The following is a 23,525-nucleotide window of genomic DNA, read 5'->3' as shown; positions in this document are numbered from 1 at the left end:
GTAAGCAAATTAGAGAATCGATTAATCGACAAGTAATCGATTATCAGATTAATCGACAGCCATTTTAATAATTTATTTATGGAAGGGAGGGGTAGCTGTTTAAAAAAAATGTATTATGGATGTTTTAATTGTTCAGCACTGTGAGTTGCATTTGAATGTATGAAACGTGCTATATAAACAAAGTTTGATTGATTGATAATAAACGTCAGGGAAAATAGCCCATAATGATATTTAAAATTATTAGGGAACATTCGAATGACAAAAATGAGTCTTATTTCGTCATTGATCGATTGGCAATTGGCATTGATCGACCGAACATTGATTTTGCATAAAATGCAAAATATCTGCTGGTCAGACAGACCCAGCCGATCAACTCTGTGTAAAGTCTATTTATTACTGCATGTTTTCATAAAGTACAATACTATAAATTGCTATATATTTCTTCGTAGAAAACTTATCTCATAATTCTTTGTTCGTTTTTGTTGGGCCTCTGGAACGGATTAAAGGCATTTCTATCCATTTCAAATAGGAAAGGTGATTTGAGTTGCGACTGTAGTCAAAGAATGAATGAAACTAGGTCGTTGTCAAGGCGCCGCTGCATTGTTGTAAATGTTTACATAATTTTGCAAAATGTTATTAGATTAAATTGCATGTATTTACTTTATTTAGAATGCCGCCTAAACCGGATGTTGTTTCGCTGGGCGGATGTTACGTAGCGCGCGCCGTTCAACGCGGAAGGACAGAGAGAGCGGGAGGAGAGACGAGCCAGAGCGACGCGATCGCGAAGAAGAAATAGAATTGCAGTAAAAACGTTCTACAACTGGTCAAGGGCGCACACGGTAAATAATTACTGCATTTTAAGAGTTTTATATTAAATGGTTGTAATTTGAAACGCTAATTTGTATCGTAAAAGTCCATTCGTTTACATACTGTATTTAAGCTAGCCAGCTCAAACTTATTGACACTTTAGCACATGCTATATCTATTGTAAACACAAGGTTTGCACTTTGTACAACAAAATATTTCGTCTTTATTTCATAAAATTTTAATTTCATGTTTGGTTAATACTGACAGTATTTGCTATCAGTGTCCACAATAAGAATGGATATGTTAAATATTGCTAAATATTTTGCATCGACTTGTATATTTGGCTATAGTAACAGCATGCATATTTATTACATTTTGTACTTTATGGCAATTGTTGATGCAATTTTCATTAATTCCTTGTGGTGTTCAATGACTGTGTGTCTAAAACTGTTTGGAAGAATAAAACACACAAAACATCTGTATGAAGCGTGGATGATTGGTGTAGCTACAATTGTCTCTCTTAATATCAGAAAACATCTAACTAAAGCTGTCATACACTGTCTACTTTTGTCAAACAAAGAGCACAACACAAGCTGAAAACACATCAACTTCTTTTTTTATTTTATTTCCCCAGGTGACTAAATTATAGCCTGCACTCAGTGCTCGTCTACTCAGAGGATCTGCCACCATGTGAGTGAGTAAAAGAGATAGAACAAAAACAATGTTAGCAAAGCTTCTGACTATTTGGCTTATTTCTTGAAGCGCTTCAAACTAATTTTAGCCTTCTCATTTGTTGTCTGTTCCGAAATCGCGGCCGCTGATGCGTTGCCGCGCATATGTTGCGTCTGCAGGAAACAAAATGATCTGACACATAGCACGCAGAGTACAATTATAGTGCATGGATATGAGACGTAGTGCTGGATCAATACTTGATTAGATGAAGAATGATGCGCAGGCCAGGAAGGAAGAAAATAAAAAAAAATAAAAAAGCACGCATGAAAGCTGTTCATTATCAGTGGGGGAGGTGTTTTGTCTCGCGCGTAATGAGCTGTTGTCGTGCTGTGGTACAGTGTCGAGCAAGCAGAGGCAGCCCTATGCAGCCTGTGCCATTCCATAATGTCCTTGCCCTTGATCACTTCCCGCTGCCTTCAATTGCGCTGAAACGCATTATGAATTAATCACCTCGCCTCGCAATTTGCATAAAACGCACACGCGTGTGCGTAGCGCATGCTCATGCACGATTCACCTCTGCCGAGAAATGCTTGAGAAGCTGCGTTAAATGGCACAAGAAGAGGACGCAGGGATATTATCTTCATCATAAAGCATCTATTTATTGCATGAATCTCATTTCCATAATGCACCAAGAGGCATGACGTATTTAGCTTGTTGCATTCTGACGTATCTCAACACAAATTACGACCCATTTCTACGATTTACCTGCTCTGTTTATTCTGACTGTGAAAGTCACTTTTGTGTGTAGCTGCTTTCTGACATGAGAACAAATTTGCCCTGCAGTGCTCAGGGAATTTTTGGAGCTACAGAGGAGCTGAAGATTGATTACAGAGTTAGACGAATCACAACTTTGACAGAAAGACAATTCATCTGATAGGTTTTGGTGTAATTTCCCTTGGAATTGGCAACAAAAGTGAGGCTGTCACTGTTATAATAAAAAAAAGCAAACAAAAAGAAGAAAAACATAAATCATCTAATTATGTTGTCAGAGAAACATCTGATGTTTCGACGATTACACATTTATATTTACCTGTGAGAAGTTATTTCCCCAATTCCAATTTTCCATATTTGTTTGGCAGATTTTGTTGTTGTGCACTGAACGATTGAACTTTTTGGCCATAAATAAATACAAATGTTTGGATTAGCCTCTACCCCCTTTAAAGCGACCCTATGTAGCAATTTGCCCCAAAAGACTTTTTATACCCACAAATATAGGACCACAGCGTTGGGTACAGCACCACAATGCAACAGTTATATTAAGAAATTGTACCATTTGAAAATGATGGACCGATTATTGAGGCTGATATTCGTCATTTTGACGGATATCAGCATCAACTTTCTTGAAAAATAAGCAATTTTTTTTTTAAGTACGAATTTAATTGCTCAGTACTACTGTTTTATTTGGACTGTTTATATACCAAATAAGCATTCTGAATATTGAACAATAAATCGAATTAATTTGATGCTAACTCGTGAAATTGAATATTGTCTTCTGGATTATTTAAAGCTGTTGTTCTTATGATTTGTTCCATCCAAATGTGATTGTGAGTTGTAATTTTGCACACGTGGCAGAATGCTGGACATGTTTATAATAGCCACCAACTACTTGATTGTGGAAATTAAGCACAAACTATGATTGTTAAGTTTATGTTAAAACTGATTTAGAATCGGGCGGCACAGTGGATGAGTGGTTTGCACGTCTGCCTCCCAGTACTGAGGGCGCAATATCAAGTCCGGGCTCTGGCCTTCCTCGGTGGAGTTTGCATGTTTTCCCCGTGCTACTGCCTTAAGCCAGCTGGGATAAGCTCCAGCACATGGATGAATGGATGATTTAGAATCAGTATATATTATTGTTGTCCGAACATTTTGCACAAAATATATATATTTTTAATTCATAAATGAAACCGTTAAATACATTTTTGCTTGGTTTATTAGATTAAAATCAACTAAAGTCGATTAATATGACTGGGGGGAAAAAAATGGAGGTTTATCAGTCAGCCCTAGCCCAAAGTTATTTGCTGGGTTGAAAAAAGGGATCCAAGCACCACACTGATTTCGCAACGTGACTGACATCAGGCTGGCAAAGCTTCCAATTTGGTTTGGCGCTGAGCGACCGCATTAACAACACGACTGCGCTCCTTCTCCCACTGCTTTTCCTAAACGCCTCCGTTTGCATGTGTCACATTGCAATGTATCACGTGGAGGGGGGGTGATGGCAAACCCTCCAAGAGTTGAATGGCAGCCAGTCGGCACGCGACCAGCAGTACGGTATATTTAAACACGTGCCGACGCCCGAGAGGCGGAGACGTAGCACATGCCCCCCCCCCGGAAAAGATACCCTCGCAAGCAAGGGAGAAGGGAAATTGTTTAATGAAGATGGATCGCAGTGATGGCTTTACATTTCATTTCTTAACAGCGGGCATACGGCTTTATTACAGCCAGTCTCACCTTTGTCCTCCCACGCGAGCCACTCAGGAGGCTCCACTGCACTCACTTTACACAGCTTTTTGGGAGTTTCTATGTGTGTGCACGTTTTCGAATGTAAAAAAATAAACAAATAAATAAAAATCTGCCTACATTGTAGAACCAGCTTTGCCGGATGGTCTTCAGGGAAATGTTGACAATTTAGCCGAGTTCCATCTGGCCACATTCTGCCTGCCGTATACGGCTGCTGCAAGGTCTCCAGTGAAGCCATGTCCTCTATCGCAAGTGAATGTCAAAAGCCCTTCACCATTATTAGTGCACATTGGTTTCCCTGCAGGCTGGACATGGAAGGGAAGGGACTCAACTGCTCTCTTGTTGTACACATGCACTTCTCTCCCACGTGTTGAAAGCAAAAAAAGATTCCGTAACGAAGCATTTTGTGTATACGCACCCATCTTCTTCCTTAGCATTTTAATTAACATGACTAAGAGATGGAATGTATCAAAAGTTCTTGTTCATTTTTCAGAGTATTGTATCTGTATCTGTTGCTTCTCCTTGTGTGCTAAAGTAGCAGTTATTCGAAGAAGACGAAGTCATTAAAAAAAATAAATAAAATCTTTAAAATGTTCTATGCAGCCCCACTAGTCTAAATACGGTGTTCTGGTTAATATTGTGTTAGTGGTATATGAGCTAAGCAGCAAAATCCAGCGTTTTTTATCCATCACAAGGGGCGGCCATTTTACCACTTGCTGTCGAGTGAAAATGACGTCACAAGTTGCTCAGGTCTCCAATTACAGCTCAGCTTCAGAAAAGAGTTGAGCTGTGATTGGCTGTTGCCTGAGCAACTGTGATGCCATCTTTAGTTGCCAGCAAGTGGCAAAATGGCCGCCCCTGAGATGGATAAAAATGGCTGGATTTTGCTTCATAACTCATATTCCACAAATATAATAATAATCAGATGCATTTCAGACTTGACAGATGAACCCAGTGAATTGTTCATTGAATGTACAGGGAGCTAATTCAATGCTGTAAAGGAACTCTCATGGCAACACACAGGAATGTCGTATCAGACGCCCAACCTAACCTTTCCCTCTCGTAATACATGCTGACAGCTTGGGTTAAAAAATGAATAGGAAGAGACAAAAAGAGCGCTGTTATGTCATGACAATTTTCATAATCGTCGTGACGGACATATGTTTTTCTCAGGTTCGACTTGTTTTCACGACATTCACATCTGATAAGCTCAAGTGGGTCTCTGTCATCAAGCAATTTTCGATTCAGGCTGCCAGTGAAGCTACCTGTGAGCATCACATTTGCCCTATTTGCAGTGTGTGCCTGAGTTGGAATACCGTCTGCACCTCTGAACTTTAGACCGTAGGTCAGGGGTTCAAATGGACAATGACAGGCCCTCCGGCAGCAAATCTGAACCCTCCTCACCTAAGACGAGGACACGAAAGAGCAACTCGGGGTCACACTGAAACCAATTAGCACGCAAGCTATATTCATTTTGATTTGATTTTTCATTTTTAATTGATTTTTTTTTTTATCATTTATGCAACATTAAACATTCTGAAGAACTGATCGCTTGATTAATTTGGAATAGATGAATTTATCGTCATTGTATAAATGTACAAAAAAAATTAAAAGCTCAAGGTGAAGATGGTGCTGATGGCAATTAATAGAACAAAAGTAAAACACAATTAAAGATTCCATTTAGTGGCACAAAGGATTCATTTTAAGACATACTGTATGCAGATGATCATGGAGGTGGGTTAGTGCTGCATAGATGCTGAACCTAAAATGAAAGATAATGAAAGTTGGAGTCATCATATAGCTCTGAACTTGTTCTGGTCATGAACCGGGAGGAGTCGGGGGGCATTTGTCTGATATAACACAGATTTATGAGTCTTACAGTGCACAGCTCGCTAGTCCTAATTAGGTAGTTACCATAAAATGGGATTTGTATCATCACGTCGGTGAGTGTAGCCTGGAATGCTCGCCTCCCTTAACCTTATACATTTATGAATTTCCATATCATCAGGGGCACAGAATACTTAGAGGAATAATTAATGCGGGTCTAAATTGAGTTTGAAAAGCTGGTGGTTTACCCTGTCATTGGTCCACTGTCAGCCGTTTGCAGCGGCTGAGGGATGGGGAGGGTCAGCGTGGAACGTCTGTCGCACCAGCAGCGCCGCTTTACGACTTCCATTTGCCCAAGCAAGCGCCGCCTGGCCGCTTGCTTCTCCCTAATGACGCCTCCCTAATGCTGCATGGACCAGCAGAGGAGCGCAATATAAGGAGAGATAGGGGACGCAATTGGGTCCAAATTAAAACGTTATAATTGATCATATTTCAGTGTGACTGGAGTCGCTCCATATGATGTTCAAGTGCTTTATTCGGGAATAGTTAATGTTTTAGACGTGTTTCAGAAGTGGAAGATTTGCGTAGATTCGAGGTGCTGATAGGACATTTTGAAGGCTGCAAAATCACTGCAAACAAAATCAAAACGTCATATTTTTTTTGTTTTTGTAAAGAAATAAACTAGTTTTTGACTGATGTCAGGACTTGGAGTCAAGTTGGTGGGTTAGTCTCAGTGTGAGCTTCTGGCATACAGCAATATCTTCAGTGTTTTCATTTTGTGTGGCTCGCCTTGCCCACACGTGAGGGCATTACAAAACCAATTATTCACATGCTTCGATATAAGTGCTGGGCGTAAAAAATTGAATAATCAATATCGAATCGATTTTCCTTTTCAAGCCTGACATTGATTCATAAAATCATGAATCAATTATTTTAAAATGTCTTTTACACGTAAATTCTTAAGAAAATTGAATTTTAAAGGCCATTTTTTTGTATCTTACATTTTTCCTGACATTTTCTGTTCACATGAGTATTTTCTTACATTTATGAAAGACTTTTGCACTTTAAGACAATCCAGAATCTTATGTATTTATATGTACTATTATTGAATTAGAACTATGTAAATATTTTCATTTCATCCTTGCTGATGGTATTACTTATGCGCAGTATTTAATAAACACAATGGTAAAATGAAAACAAAAAAAGTAACAAATTTCTTACGTAGTGTTGCATTTTGGCTAAGTTAAATGAAAAAACAGGCGAGCCATTGGAGCCATTGGAGCCAAAAGTCAAGCACGCAAAATTGTCACCGAGGAGAGATGCCATCTGAAGGTGCTTTTCTATTGGCTGCTGCTAGATGACATCACTTCTCTATGACACACTTTCAAACTTTTCCTGTGAAATAAATATGCTTAAAATCATATTTAAAATCATCCCCTAAGGCTCATGCATTAAATTAATTAAGACTAAAAAGAAGGACATTTTCGCCGCAATTATAGTTTTAGTTTTGGAAACATTTATTTTTATTTATTTATTTTTTGTTAGTTTTCGTTAACTAAAATAACCTTAGTCCTAACTCTTTACATAGTACGACATATGGTGAAATATTTTATCAAGAATGAGTCCCGTTGCGCTGTCACAATATGCAAAATCAATTCTCAAATACAATAAAAGTACAACTAATAGTAATATTGAACCACCAATGACTGATTCTATACGATATCACCTCTGATGTCGTCATTGACTGACATTGTAAAGGCAACAGATGTATATGTGACTTTGACAGGAACTTTTCCCACACATTGGAATGTTCCACAGTGATTCTAATGAGAAACTTGGCCTTTGTCTGTGAAGGCAGCTCACATGTATTGCATATGTTTCCCAATTCCCGCCTAGTCTTCCTTATTTGCGTCCTCCAACGTTTTTTCATGTAGTCTGCCCTTTTTTCATATAGTGCATGTTTTTGCAGTGGTATGCTGTTTTTTTTGTAGGTACACCACAGGGAGGAGAACGGGTTAATGGATGTCCACACGCGGATGAACCGAAGGAGTCATTAGAGCCGAGCCCACTTTGTCGCGGCGCTATAGGCTGCGGTCGTGTTGTGCTTCGGAAGTCAAATAATTGCAGGAAGCGAGGGACGTGGCTAAATCATGCCAGTCTGGGACGAGAGGGCAGCAGACAGAATCCGGACTATTCAGGCGGGATGCCTCTAAGTGCACTTCCCGCGCTGCGCCCCCGTCGCTCCAGCTGGCCGCTTATATCAAAGATGCTCTGTTTATGTTTTGCAATCAATTGATATTGCGCATGATGGATGAGCTGTTGCGAGCGCTGCCCTCTCTATTGGAGCCGAGTCAGAGGTGGCCCAATGTAATGGATAGCTTGTCTGCTGGAAAACTAAATGCGCAACTATCCTGCAACATGAAATATAAAGCCGGCGGATGGTGTTGTTAGCCGACGATGTCACCAAGAGTATGATGAGTGGTGCGACGTGGTCTCCCCTTCAATTCAACATACTCTCACAAGGGGGATATATTTCATTCCGCGTCTTGGCGAGTGTCTCAGTGCGGCGCTACAGATGTTAGATTTAGATGTGAAGGGAAGCGTAAATCCATTTGAAAAGACGCAATGTGACTGTAGTTATTTTCCCGCACATTATAAATGCAGACACTATCATGCCGCACGCTACTGAAATCTTGTATTCAGTTCATTATTAGGCGCTGGCTGGCTTTTTATTGGACTTGCTTGTTCTTCTCCAGTCAGATAGTGTGAGAAATATAAGACGGATAGGTTGCCTAGATTAGATAAAGATGTGTGCGTGCACATGTGTGTGTGCGCATCTTCCCAGTCCTGGGATGGCCGTCGTCTGTACGTGCACTTTCATCCTGGTGCTTTTTCTTGCCTCCAGCGATGGGAGTGGATGACCTTTTACTGTCAGCTCCCAACATGACAAATTACAGAGGCTGGATGACCGTGTTTTTTAGGAATGCAAGAGTTCACTGCCTGGTCAGGCCACTGGCATGGCACAGGACCCCGACAACGGAGGCAAATCGATTAATTTATCCAAAAAAAATTGCATAAAGTGGAGATTAAAAGTCTACACACACCTTTTTGCTTTTCACCAAAAGAAAATAAATCTATCATTCATGTGAGTGGTATTCTGTTACTACTCAATTGAACACAAAAAAATACAAATTTTAAAGTGGGCCGAACACACCTTTTAAAGGGGAAGTCAAGCCAAATAAAATCTTTTTGGCGATATGTTTTATGCAACCCCACTAGTCTAAATATGGTATTCTGGTTAATATTGCGTGAGTAGAATATAAGTTAAGCAGCAAAATCCAACAGTTTTATCAACATCAGAAGGCGACCATTTTGCCACTTTCTGTCGAGTGAAAATAACATCACAGTTGCTCAGGTCTCAGGTAACAGCCAATCACAGCTCAGCTTCAGAAAACAGGTGAGCTGTGATTGGTCGTTGTCTGAACTGGGATGTCATCTTCAGTTGACAGCAAGTGGGAAATTCCCCCCCCAAGATAGATAAAAACAAAAAACAAAACAAAAAACGGCTGGATTCTTCTTCATAACTCATATCGACTTGCCCTTTAAACCTTGGTTGCTTTGGAACGTAACATTATTTCCCAAACACGTGGCGAAATGTCTTAATGGTCTGCTGAATCCAAGGTTGGACTATTTGGCAATAAATCCGAAAAAAACAATCAATAATTTCCATGCTTCCGACTTTGTGCAGCAGTTTGTTGAAAACCATTTTGTGTTACAACATGACAAAATGGAGAATGTGACTCCTGACTTCAACACTTTTGAACTAAACTACAACAGAGATTGAGTTGATTGAGAGATTGATTAGATGACTAAATGCAATGCACTCATTCCTTCTCAAATATGAGATAGTTTTCTTGCTTTCTTGTTGTCTTTTAGTGTGTTGCGTGAGCCATCTTGGCTGCCCCCGCGTGATGTCAAAGCCCTCCTTAATTAGAGATCAGCTGGGCCAAATGCAGCCAACGCATTGCTTTCTGACCTCGCGGGCCCGATGCGCGCCATCCGCTCGGCCCTCTTGCATCCGCATCAGTCAGGCCTGTCAGTTTGCACGAGTGGCCAGTGAGTAATCATTGTGCTGATTAGACGCCTTCCAGAGGCCTTGTTGCATAAGTTGCACACTTGAGAACGCTTACCTCGTTTCGGCCGCCTCCTGCCCGAAGCCGAGTGCGTTTCGGGCAGACAACTGATATATCCGAGTCATCTAATTTGCTTCTTGTTGCTCATGTCAGGAGCGCAACCATGTGCAAATCATTACATATTTACTTGCAGGGCTCATTCTCACAAATAGCCTCATTTCATATTCTTAATTTTCTCAATGACAGGATTGTATTATGCAAATGCTTATTCTAATGGTTTTAGTCCCGCGCAGCACATATTATTGGTGTAGTTATCCCATCCCGCCGTGTAGCCAACAGTTAGTGAGGTGGGGAAAATTAAATGGAGAATCGCCCGTCGCCCTGTCCACTTTTATGGAGCGGGGCATTCGGCATAGTGAGAAAAATGATGATTTCATCCCCGGGGGTGGATCTGCAACACTCGTAAACAGCTGTCCGTGCACGCACAAACTCATGTCGCCGACAGTATTAGTCTGTCTTCAGCACGCTAATTCTATGACAATCAATTATACTCAGTACAATAAGTGTCTGCTGTGCCAGGCCGCACATTTTAATTGGCCATATCCTTCATCATAAGATGCTTTGGAAAAAAAAAATACAGCCAAAGGTAGTGCATTTATACATTGTAGAACAGCAGTAGGAGGTTGGAATACAAACACTCATCGGGATTCTGGAACGATGTTCTGTGTTTTTAGAGAGGAGAAACAAATGCTTTCAGCTGGGAAATGCTCTCATGCAGCTCTGTAGCTACAACATTGGATTCATGGCCACTCCTCCGTAAAAATAAACAGCCAGTAAAATATCGGGCTCAGGCTCCCTTGACGGCACTTTAACATCATTATGCTTTCAACAGGCTTCCAATGAAAATGAATATATCGTTAGCTTAATAGCAAAGTATGTGCTTATGAATGGAGAAGATTTTATTGGTTACGATGGAATTATTGTTTTGGTTTCATGTTATGTTTGTAATACTGTAGGGTTCTCGGGGATGAAATTTTGATCATTTGTTTGATTTACACATACATGTATCGCATTTCATCCGTGCCAAAACTGGCACTGGCCCTGTATGTTTATGAGATAATGGTTTAATTATTCCATATTTAAATCTTTATACTATATTGTTTAAGGTAATTAAGGTTACGTCTGTGTACTGTAGTTAGCTACTAGTCACGGTACTGGCACTCTCTTCTGCATTTTGTCAAGAGGCGTGCACTAATAATTCTGACAGCTAATGGAAACAATAGAATGTTTTCGGGATGATCCGTTGGACTGTTAATCAGTTTAGCAAGTTTAGTTTTTCCTAAGCCCAAAAACAAACTGTTGCAACCCTACTCTGTCTTTTTTCCCCTTTAGCATCAGATCACTTTCTGTGAGGTTAATCCCTTTGACCTTTGCTGTGACTACTAGGGGTGTCACGATTCGCCAACTCCACGATTCGATTTAAATTTCGATTTTGGGGTCACGATTCGATTTTTTTTTCGATTTTTTTTTTTTTTTTTTTTTTTCGCTCCCCCACTTTATAACACAGAGGCATATGCTTCTGTAGGCTAAGGCTAGTCTATGATCATTGGTTCTATTCATTGTACAGTAAATCTTATTTCAAAAGATCGGCTACATATAGGTGATGCAATTTCCATATTATTTTTGTGTAAATTTATGTAATATATGATAATTGACATTAGGCAGGAATGATCAAATTCAAAGAATTTATTTACAATATAAAGTTAACCGTCTTGTTCTTACTGAAGTGTAAAATAAAAAATAAAAAAACAAAAACAAAAAGTCACAGTGGGTGCCTGCCATCTATTGACTGTTTTTGGTTACAACAGTGTGCTGTGCGTTCCTCTTAAAATAATGTGCAATGTGCAACAACAACAAAAAATATATTGTATCCAAAGTCATGGAACAAATACAGCCTGAACAAACTATATCCCAACATTTACAGTTGCTGGGCATACTGTAGCGTGGTTCAAGTACACTAATTAAATGTTTGAATCCAGCGTTTTCCAAGGCTGCAGGTCTGCTGCTATAAATAGACCTATGGATCTGGCGTTTCGCGCGAGCTGAAGTGTGTGGAAGTTTCACTGTAAATGAGGATGAAATAGTTGGTTGGACCGTTGTTTTCCCACTTCTAGTTGAATTTGATAAATCTAAATCTTTGTGATGCCTGCGTAAATGTCCCGTCATGTTTGTCGTGTTTCCCGTTGTTATAGGCTGGCGGCTCGGGCCCGCCGCCGGCTCCGCTCCCCTAGTATGTATGTGTGTGTTTGTGTCGGCTGGTGCCCGTATAATGGTACTTCAGTTTGAATGCGCCAGCGCGACACTCTGATTGGAGGACTGTGCCAGCGCGACACTCCGATTGGACGACTGTGCCAGCGCGACACTCCGATTGGACGACTGTGCCAGCGCGACGCTATTGTGTATCCGTGTATTATACCCCTATTGGTTATTGTTTCTCCTCCGTTCTGTCAGTTCTGTCAAATGCGGTTATTATTTGTTCACCTTCCACTTTCACTCCCTTGTCAAACCCCTGCCTGAAATTTCAATTAAAACTACTCAGATGTTAAAGTCGACCCGTGTTTATCTACTCTATATTTTCTGTTATTGTGTTACTTCCCTTCCCCTTGACGAGCCGGGCGTAACACCGTGGCCGAGTACAGTACGCGCACATAGCATATCTTGCAACTGTGGTCTTTTTATCGACAACGTGAACGTTGTCGACATAACTCACCGGGAACGCAAAATGTTTCCAAACTGGTGACGAGAGAAGCGGGAGCGGCTTGAAGCACCATTGCTGTGTCTGTCCGCGCTTGCCATCATGACTGCAGGAGAAGTCAGCTAACAAGTGCCGTTAGCTAGTAGCTGAATGGCTGCGTCTCATTTGCTTTCCTGGGAGGTGGCGGTGGCGGCGGTGGCGGCGGTGGCGGCGGGCGCGGGGGGGGCATCGAATCGTGTGTCCTCTCTTCTATTTCGATGCTCGAAATCGTGACGTAATTTCGATCGATTTCGATAAAAAATCGAAATCGTGACACCCTTAGTGACTACAGTATTTAACCTGGTGTGTATACAAGAGGTTTTAAAGGGATTACAGAGGTCCTTAATAGGGGATTAGCCAAATCCGTGTGTTCTTTGTTCAGAATTGTATGACACTAAAGGATTGGATGACTCACTGTGGCTGTGGCTGAAATGAAATGGGGCATCTGATTTTTGAATCCATGCAACTTGATTCGATTGACATGGTAGTTTCACAACGCAGTGTGTAGGTATGTGCGCCCGTGTGTGTGTGTGTGCGTGTGTGTGTGTGTGCATGTGCTGTGAATGATGTCACATGTGTAAAATCTGAAAACATTCCCCTCTCCTCGTTATTTTCCCAAGTTGAAACTTGCTGTTTAACATCAGCACTTACAAGCTGCTGACAGCAGACTTACATGAGTTTGTGTTGCTGTGTACTGAAGGCAGCAGTGATGTCAGACTCCCCCTATAGGCTATTACTGGTATGTCACTAGATTGAGTAAAGCTCCTTTTGTATTCTTGCAAATCAATTCACATTCACACAGTTATATAATTTAATTATATTCAGTCTTTATCATTGCTATATGTACCACTCTGGATATATCAAAAGAGACTATTGCAAAAGTATCCGTTTCTCTGTGTTTGCAATTTATAGGTATATGTTTGATAAAACGTAACATTTTTGTTTTATTTAATAAATGGATAACAACATAACCACCAAATTCCAAATACAAATATTGCCATATTTATCTTTTATAAAATAAATAATATTCAAAATAAAAAACAGCAAAATAATTTTCTTTTTTTTTGGTATTTTATTTATTTATTTATTTATTGCCTCCTAGTTTTCTCCAGAGCTGTATGTATTTACTTTTACCAAGAAAATGTTTTGTAGTTGAAAGTCTTCTCATGCCATATTCTCCACATAGCATGTGATAATTCCCGTTCAGATATGCTGACATCACAACATGTTCTTGTATTGGAAACAACAAACGTGGATACACAAGATGCAGAAGTTCAACAATTTCAAGCATATTTTATTTGTCATGCAAATCATTAAAATCATTCAAAACACATCTACCCATTCTCATTTCTTTCCCAGCTACTTGGGAAGTTATGGTGAAATGCTACACTAACTTACGCCAAGCCAGCAATGAGCTGTGGCTAGTTAGCTAGCGTGGCTAACACAGTGCGAAGATGCTCCTTAGTTACTAATCCTCAGCTCCATGGTGGCAAATAAGATACACTTCTGACAAGTATTATCACTAAAAAGGAGTATGAGCAGTAGCTAATCATGTACACACAGAGAGATGGAAATGCTATGCTATCTGCTAAGCTAACGTGACTTTCAACTAAGTCAGGCTGGAACCATGTCACAGTGGAACAGCTATAAAAAAAATAAATATGTTAATATTTAGTATTTAAAATATTTAAACAATGTTATTTGCATTCGTTTGTACTATCGTACACCCAAGAGTGTTGAGTTTTAAAAGACATTATCTTTATTTTCATTGTTGTTTTTGTAGTTATTTTTTTTTTGTCACAAATGGGTCAATTTGTTTGCAAGTCAGCGTTGCGGGTTTGCCAAGTGATATTCATGGCATTTGTTGAGTGAGGCTGAGCAGGAACGTGAGAAGGCTGGCAGTGCTAATGGCTATAAAGATAAGTGCAAGAATGTTACACCCTAGAAAGCCACAGGCAGTGGATGAAAGCGTGAGTGCAGCATTTGGACTCCTCTCTCGCCATGCGGGAGGTGGGGGCTGAGGCGAAACACACTACTCGGATTTATCATTTATTGCACTGTAAATCATCGCCATGATCATCATTAAATCCTGCTTGCGACATTACATAAACAAAGTTGACCTATAATTCCACAAAGCTGTTAGAAACCATTTCATCACGTTCTGTTATAGTAATGCCTGCTGTTTGAATGGGCATTTGCAGCTACATCAATGTGATGACTTACTTTTTTGCTCTCTCTCTCTCTCTCTCTCTCTCTCTCTCTCTCTCTCTCTCTCTCTCTCTCTCTCTCTCTCTCTCTCTCTCTCTCTCTCTCTCTCTCTCTCTCTCTCTCTCTCTCTCTCTCTCTTTCTCTCTTTCTCTCTTTCTCTCTTTCTGAGGTGCAGCCAAATTAAACTGCATTTCTCAATCCACAGGATCTCTCAAAGGAAGTTGGGGCAGGGCCCGGGTACTGTGCTGGTGGCTGAAGGAAATAGGACTCAAAAATCATTCCATCGCCAACTGGAAATTCCAGTATTTCTCAAAGTATGTGCTCTCCCATTCCTGCTTTGACGTAAATGTTTGCATGGCATGGGCTGACATGCGAGATCCTATCATAAGTACATCACCATTGCCCTTTATAAGCACAGTGACACATACAGTGGCTAAGTTGAGAATAATGGACCACTCCTGGCCAGAGTGCAGCTACAGTTACACAGACATGGGATCATTCTGTCATCGCGCTGTTAAACGAAATGTCATCGTGGCTCTTAGATTGTCATTTTTAGCTGCACTGTCACGACCCCGCAAAAAAAAATAAAAAATCCACTGACTGATCGTTCTCGATGTCTGGCGGAGGCCTGTGCCGTTTCCCACGTACGTCAACCTTCGCAAGAAGTGTACTGTACTTTGTATGCTCACGTGAGGAAGAGCATCTGTTATTTTGGGTGCATGATGTGTCTGCGAGCTGCAGTGTGTGACGCGGGCATATTCATTCTGCTGTTGTCCATCATCACCTACTGTACTAGTGAGAGGAAGCCCCTCTTTCGAGCCGGTTGGTGTGCATGTAAGCATTTCCTTCATTCAAAAAAACAAAAACAAACCACACCCCTTGTGACATTATTGCGTGTGGAGCAACTTGTGGCTTTAAACAAATCAAGTTTGCCAAGATACTTAGGAGAAAAAAGTACTTTGTACCTACAGTGGGGCCACCAGGCTTTCCTTAACCAGCTAAGGAAACAATGTAAACTCCAAAGTAAAATAAGGCAAAAGTAACATTGCAAATTAACAAGTAAAATAAATTATGATACATATATATACAAAACATAAAACAAAACAAAATAATGAATACACACTGTACTATATAAATTAATTTTATTTGTAAATATTACATTTTTTGAAACAATAGAAATAAAATCATGAAATAACTCAAATTTATGACGTTACAACTGTCTGCTTTAAAGTTAGGTATAGTATAGTTCAATAAAAAAAAAAAAAAGGTACAAATTACTCATAAAAGCATGCGAAGTTACACCAACTTCAAAAAGTTAAGTTAGTAGTAGTTTTTATAAAACTTTGAGTACTTAATCTATTTGATTATTTTTGAAGGTTCGGGTTTACAGTGCGATATGTATGATTCAGGCATGTAATTCGTTGTCCTCAGCTAGGAAGTGTCAGATGCTCAGGATGTTGTGACAAGGCACATACTCATGGTTAAGTTATCGTGCTACAACGCTAGCCTCTTATCGTGCACTGAACAACGCAAACGTTGCAGAATCCCTTTTTTGGGTATTTTTAGTTGGTCTCCTGGCCGAAATGGAAATCTAGCCGTTTGTGTTTGAAATCTATTTTTTTGTGAGTGACACTCCTGACCATCTCTTCTGTCGTCAGGCTTCTTCTCTGCGATATCAAGATTGAGATTATTTGCGTGCATTCCTGCTGCGACTCAGTGGAGAATGATCACTGTCATCCCGAAACAATGGCGAAGATTTATGAAATGTGACGAGGCTGAGACGTTCACCATTATTGATTGGTATTGTTAGCAGCCTTAAAAGAGCCATATGTCTTCATCTACTGTAATGGCATATGCGCTACAAATAAGTTTACCAGACTGTGTGAGCTCAGGACCCAAAGCGAACATTTTAGTGTTCTGATGCACACCACATGCTTTGCTTTATTACATCTCGTGCCATTATGGGGAGATTCTTGCATGAATTAGCAAAATAAATGAATACAAAGCTCAGACTTGACAAGCCCATCAATAAAAACCTATTAGACAGGTGTGCACTTGTTTTACTGTTTATAATATCATAATACACTTTTATAGCGCCGCTTAGTGAAAGAAACAAAGTGTGTGGTTTTGAGCCACATGCATCTTAGTCAAGCATCATTCCTCTTGGAGATGTGTTTATGAAAATGATCTAGTCTCTATTTGTTTTGGGCTGTCAGCGGCAGGAGGGTGTTGCATCAACATCCTCTCAAGGTTAGCGCCGTGTCGCAGATGAATGGCTGCTTGAGAGCGCGCTCGTGTGTCAACGTTTTGCCCGTTCGTGACAGCTCCGAGGCAGTCGGCCACTTAATACCGCGCGCGCCGCCACGACTGTCCCCAAAATGCGCAGGTCAAAAGTTCAGCCGCTTCCTCGAGGGTCTGATCACATTCTCACCACAGCTTGATTTTCAAAGCTTTGCAGAAAGACGCCACCTGTCAGGAGAGATACCACAAGAAAAAAAAAAAAAGTATATGATTGAATGCAGGTTGAGAGCCAGCAGGTCTGTCACTGACGTCGCCTCTTGGCTCGCTGCACAATCCAACTCCGATAAAAACAAAAAAACAAACAAAAAAAAAGTAGCATTGTGGTACAGCTGGAGGGCGAACAAATCGTTGTGGATGCTAATGAAGCTGAAGCGCTATTAGATTGTGAGGTGAGAGGAGCTGACTGATGGTAAAATAATAGCAGATGTGTATTAACCACAGAGTTTGCCAGCATGTAAAGGTGGATCAAAGAGTCTTGCTCCTTATTAGTTTTCAATATGACTTGTGATGTGGAAGGATTGTTTTCCTCTGTGGCTGTAAGCGGTTACTTGGCATGCAGCTTGTGGTTAAGCATCTCTCTTACAGTATGAAAAGGATACATTGAAAATGTGCAGGAGCCCTTGTATGTTTCCTCATATTTCCTGTATAGCATCAATACACATGACATTCAATAACTTGGGAGAGTTCATCATATTCATGGACTTCAAGATGAATATCCACTTTCATGCGTCTGTCTTGGAGCCAAATCAGCCAAATAAAATGTGCTGCAGTCATAGACCGAAAAGGTGAACTGATCATCAGGATAGGCTTTATTGGAAGATTGAACAGCTTTGAAAAGAATTTAATTGTGATTTTTTTTTCCCACTCAACATTGCAATTGTGGTTTACATTGTGATTTTTTTTTCAAGGTCCTCTTCCAATTGCATTTCTTTTACAAAAACACAAGCAATAATTGAATCTTTATTACAATCGGCAATATCATATTTATTATCCAGAAATATTATGGTTCCATAGGTTAGTCTTCCTGTAAAATAAAGGCAAATGAACCATGTAATTAATATTGTTTATCTATTTCAAGAGTTAACCCTCCTCTTATGTTGTGGGTCAAATTGACCCGTTTGGAAAATGTAGAAAAAAAGAGAAAAAAAAAATAGGTTCAACTTTGTCTGCTGGCCTCTGTTTTTAAAAAATGTTTTTATTTTATTATTTATTTTATTATTTTTAATGTCATTAAAAAACAACGACAACATTGCATAGCATTGTGATATTTCACGGGTCAAGTTGACCCATGAACATTGTTAAGAAACAAACACAGGAGGGCTACCTTTTTTAATTTGTGTCCTTATCATTTCAGCTTTCATGTTTCAGGAAAATATGTTAACAAGTGGACTTCGATGTCAATTTGAATGCAATAAATTTTTCAGCCATTTTTAGTTGAACACAAAGCTATTAGTCTCATGCATGAATGGAAACAGGTGGATACACAGGTTAAGCCTACCACTGGCTTTTTGACTTGGCTGGTACAACTTTTGAACCCATGTCACTGGGCTATATGTATCATGGGATTGCATCTCCAATGAAGTATCTCATTCGTGTATACGGCTTTGATTAGTATCAAAAGGGCCAAAAAGCCAAAACGGTCAACATTTGTTTTGCTCCTTCAACGCGCTTCCAAAACAATTCCCTCTCTTGCTTAAAGTGTATAATCCTACTGGTCATTTGTTAGCTGCTGCATCTCCCACGCGGAGGGGAAGCCGCTGGCGGAGCGTCGGAGAGCACAGGAGGTGAAAGCTTATAGTAGCGTATCAGAGCCGGGGGATTTGCGCTCATTTATCTCCATTTCACCGCACACGGTGTCTAGTAATAAATGCTCAAGTGAAAATGGTGTTTATCACTGGAATGACAACATCTCCCAGATGCTGCAGTAGAAATCTAGAAAATAGATAAGGCATTACTCTGCGGAGAATCCAATTAGGGGAGCCTTACATCATGATAATCAAGCAGAGGTGGACTGGTTCATTTAGGCTACTGGATAACAGCGCAGAGGTAGGTCTGGTCGGGTTACTTGCAGTTGGACCTGCTGCATACATCAGCAGCCATCTACTGTACTGTGGGGAGCTTTACCCCCTAGTGGTTCAGGGGAGGACTACAACCCTTCAGCTACTGTTTTCTCTCATTGTTTCAATTCGTCACCCTCTTAAAATAATTGCTTAAGTCGTTTGTTTTTTTTTGCAAAAATATATATTTTTTTGCCTAAATCATCTTCTCATGATGCAAATGGTGAAATTTTTTTTGTGCTTCCTAAAAAATCTTTTAAAAAAAACAAAAACGATTTAGGCAATTAACTGTAATTTATTGTAAGTGTTCCCAAAACATTTTTTTTTTAATTGGATTTAAAAAAAATCCATATCAGTTAGGCCCTCCTACAGATGTACACTGTAGACGAGCAGCCATTATGGTTTCTTGTGTTGTTGCATTGCAGTGGCATGGGAGCACCCCTTGGGCCTGTCTTTTCTGCTGTGCTGCGTTCCTGCTGCTCAGCATTTCCCGCGGCCTCTCGGGAGGTGGAGTGGAGGGCGGGGAGGGGGGGGGGGGGGGGGTCCACAGGAGACAAGCTGTGTGAAGTATATCGTCATATACATCCATTTGGAATTTGTCTTTATCGCTGCAGTGTTTCTCACTAAAAGGTAGAGAGGCACGCTCCATGTTTTTCCTCATGTTGATCCCGTCAGTTCCGTCACCTTCAAAGCTGGAGAGTGCGCAGCAGGTGCACATGTGGCAGCAAGGGCAAAATGGACATTTCTGCACTCAGCAAAGCTCTCTGCTGACATCACATCTTCACAACACCCTCGAAAGGGCGAGCTATGTTAAGGTTACTCTAACATCAATATAAGCATGAAGAGTAAAGATAAAGCGTATGATACTTGCCATTTGAAGTAACAACGTGAAAACAAATGACAAATCTTTGCTGATCACCACAGGGCTTGGCCCCATAGCACCGCAAATAGTGCAAAAAATGAGACATGGTATCATATGAGCATCAAACATTCTCGTCTGTGTAGCACTGCATTGTTTGTGATGAACATGCATTCTGACCTTCCACCTCTTAAGCACCCTCGTAACCCCAACAGAAAGTTCACTGGAGGGTCAGAGAGTTCCTGTGCCTGCTCAGACACCGTGTTGATGGAAGCCCCCGCCACCCCCCAATCTGTACGACTGTGACGCACTCAAAACAAGCGTAAAGCAAGCACAAAAAAAAGCTATCATGTGAGCATGTAGGTTGAAGAAAATCAAGTCTGGCAGCTTTGTATCCACATCACGAGTTTTCAGCATTAACCGTTGTCAATACGTAACAAAATAATGCAACGCTAGACTCATTTAGATTGATCATACTTTCACGGAATACTGTGATGAAATCTTCTTAGTAATAATAATAGTAGTAGTAGAAGTAGTAGTAGTAGGAGTAGTAGTAGTAGAAGAAGAAGATTGCTGCAACTAAGCTAAGTCAATGTTTGCCGATGGTCGTGAGTATTGTCTGTCGACATGTGTTGCTACCGTTTGTGTTCAAATATAAGCTGTTTAAAGGTTTATAACTACCGCAATATTGATGCTAGTTTCCTTAGCCTGTCTTTCCAAATATGTTGGCATTAAGTTAGCAGACTTTCTTAAGCCAAGTTGTTTTATGTTACGTTTAACAGTAAACTACAACTAGAAGTGACAATAAACAACTTTTTATTTATTTATTTATTTATTTTTATTTTTTTAAACAATTATTCGCAAGCTGACAAATTGCTGCTCGTTGTGCTAGCTAAGGTGACCAGATGGGACAGTCTCAATTTTGAGCTTTGTTTCCTCAGTCCCCGCAGATTCTGCCAGTCCTGTTTGAAGTTTGAAGTTTGAAGTTTATTGAACATATGCATATATACACGTATAATTATATAAACACATAAAGTTAAAAGTAAAAAAAATAAAATAAAAAATGTTGTTATGTCACACTTTTATGCAGATACTGTCCTGGCGTCCCTTTTATTTATTTATTTATTAGTCCAGTCAGCAAGCTAATTGTTTGGCCCATGCGTATATGTCACACAGTTATCATAGCGATTCATAAGATAAACCAGTTAAAAAGGAAATTCACTGTTAAATTCCTTCCTATTTCCTTTCACATTCATGTTTGCATTCTCATTCTCATCCGCATCTAATTGCTAGCAGGCGTACCATGTTTTCATCATACCGGAACAAGTACTATTTCCTGCTTCTGTGTCTAATAATCCTGGGAAATATAGTCCTACTAGCCTAATGCTGCAGTCAATGTCTGCCAGGACTGAGCAAAAAGGTTGAATAATGCTAAGTTCATCGATTAAGTGCTGTTGAACTGTCAACCAAGATAGCATTTAGCATTAGCTAAAGTAATAACACAACAACACCAGATTGACTCGCAGTTACATTTGTCATATAAATAGTTCCTGCTAATAATTTATTGTATACTGGATTTTCAGTGGATTGTAGTGTCCCAATTTTTATTTTTGAAAATCTGGTCACCTTACCGCTATCATTAACATATTCAACTTCTTTTCAATATTTATTTCAATTTTAAAAAATCTAATCAAGACAAGCTGTGTTTACATTCACTGACAGTTTTATGCAGTTTAGGATACTCTGCAGCTTCAGGCAGCACTGCTAGCAATGAGGTTTACATTCTTCACATGAGGGGTCACATGCTGTTTACAAGGCAGAACATCCGGCAAGTCCTCTTTACATGCAAAGCTGGAACATGGCCACCTTTTCTTAAAGCATGAATACTGAAGAGCTCACAGTTTCACTGTGTGGATTATTTTATGCAAAATACACCGCGTTGACTTGACTGCGATTGTTTTGTTGAGAGATCAGATTAGTCCCAGTGTCATTTTACGGCGGAGATGATAATAATGGCCGCCAGTGCTGAGTTGCGTGTTGACACCATTACTCATGTGTTCTGCCACGCGCATCAATCTTCACATGCTGTACAGGCGCTCCTGAGGTGAATGAATTTTTCACTTTGGAGTTCAGCGCGAGGTCACACAGACACGCGTGTGAGGGGAGCGCAGCAGGTAAACCGCGGGACATGCGCCACTCATTTTTCTCTCTTTTCAATCTTTCCTTCTTTTTCCACACTTCTTGCTTTGCTTAATCTCACTTAGCAGACTGATGTGTTTTCTTGACGACAATGTATGATTCTGGCAAGTTGCAGATGTTTGATGGGTGTGATGTGATGCCAATAAGGAACTTTTATGCAGCAGTGCTCATAATTGCGTGAATCTTTCATCGCAACACAGTTTCAGATGAGAGAGTGGCTCTATTTAACATGCTGGAACCCTGAGGCATTAGTGTCATGCTTTATCCTCCAAGTGTCACAGGATAATCCAATCAGGCTTCTGTTTAGCAGTGGCACTCTCTCAGTTGTAATTGATACAAAGAGGAAAATTGCGGGTGGTGGTATGAATGGTGAGCATGAGTGAGCAAAGACGAGAGGGTGGACACAAGGTGTTCCAAAGGTATGGTTTAGCCTCCCAAAGAGTGCTGCCATCTTTGTAAAGTACTACATGTGCAATGGGTGTGAAAGGAATCATTAGTTGTGTAGCAGCGGAAGCAGCCGCGTTGTCAGCTACCTGCTATTTACTTCCCCTCATTACTGTACCATGGCTGACGCTGGTGGGAGTGTCAACATCATTAACACCACTGTCATTAGTACAAGTTGGTCCAGGGGAGAAAAATGAAGAGTTATTCAGCGCCAACCTCTCGACGACAGCAACCATTGCTCCGTAAACACCTTTCAGTTTGGCTTGATAGACAATTTGTTGACATGAAAATAAAATGCAGAAGCTCAGAATTAGTGCCGTTGACGTAAGAGAGATAAGTATATTGATTTGGGAGGAAATCATACAAAGGTTGTGTGAACTGGATTGTTTTTCAGCATTGTGACTGTCCATTACAATAGTTGCAATACAGTACTCTAATATGTTATATGTGACCTAACTAGTCTAAACATGACATTCTGATTACATTCGTGGAATATGAATTATGAAGCAAAATCCAGCCGTTTTGATCCATCTCAGGGAGCGGCCATTTTGCTACTTGCAGTCAACTGAAGATGACATCACAGTTGCTCAGGGCTCAGGCAACGACCAATCACAGCTCACCTGTTTTCTGAAGCTGAGCTGTGATTAGTTGTTACCTGAGACCTGAGCAAGTGTGATGTCATTTTCACTTGACAGCAAGTGACAAAA

At 40.3% G+C, this 23,525-nt stretch overlaps 1 long non-coding RNA gene across 2 annotated transcripts in view; it reads left to right on the top strand.

Moving 5' to 3' along the window:
* The first annotated feature begins 716 nt into the window (after positions 1–716).
* Positions 717–23,525, top strand: part of LOC144030727 (uncharacterized) — a 76,914-nt gene continuing 54,105 nt past the window's right edge. For both annotated transcript variants that reach the window (XR_013287342.1, XR_013287341.1), the window contains exons 1-3: positions 717–839; positions 1,442–1,497; positions 15,164–15,272. This is a non-coding gene — a long non-coding RNA (uncharacterized LOC144030727). The remainder of the gene's footprint in view (positions 840–1,441; positions 1,498–15,163; positions 15,273–23,525) is intronic.

The sequence above is a fragment of the Festucalex cinctus genome, chromosome 11 (assembly GCF_051991245.1).
Source record: "Festucalex cinctus isolate MCC-2025b chromosome 11, RoL_Fcin_1.0, whole genome shotgun sequence".
NCBI classification, from domain to species: Eukaryota; Metazoa; Chordata; class Actinopteri; order Syngnathiformes; family Syngnathidae; genus Festucalex; species Festucalex cinctus.
Note: the sequence above shows the minus strand (reverse complement) of the source record. Positions and strands in the feature narration are given on the sequence as shown.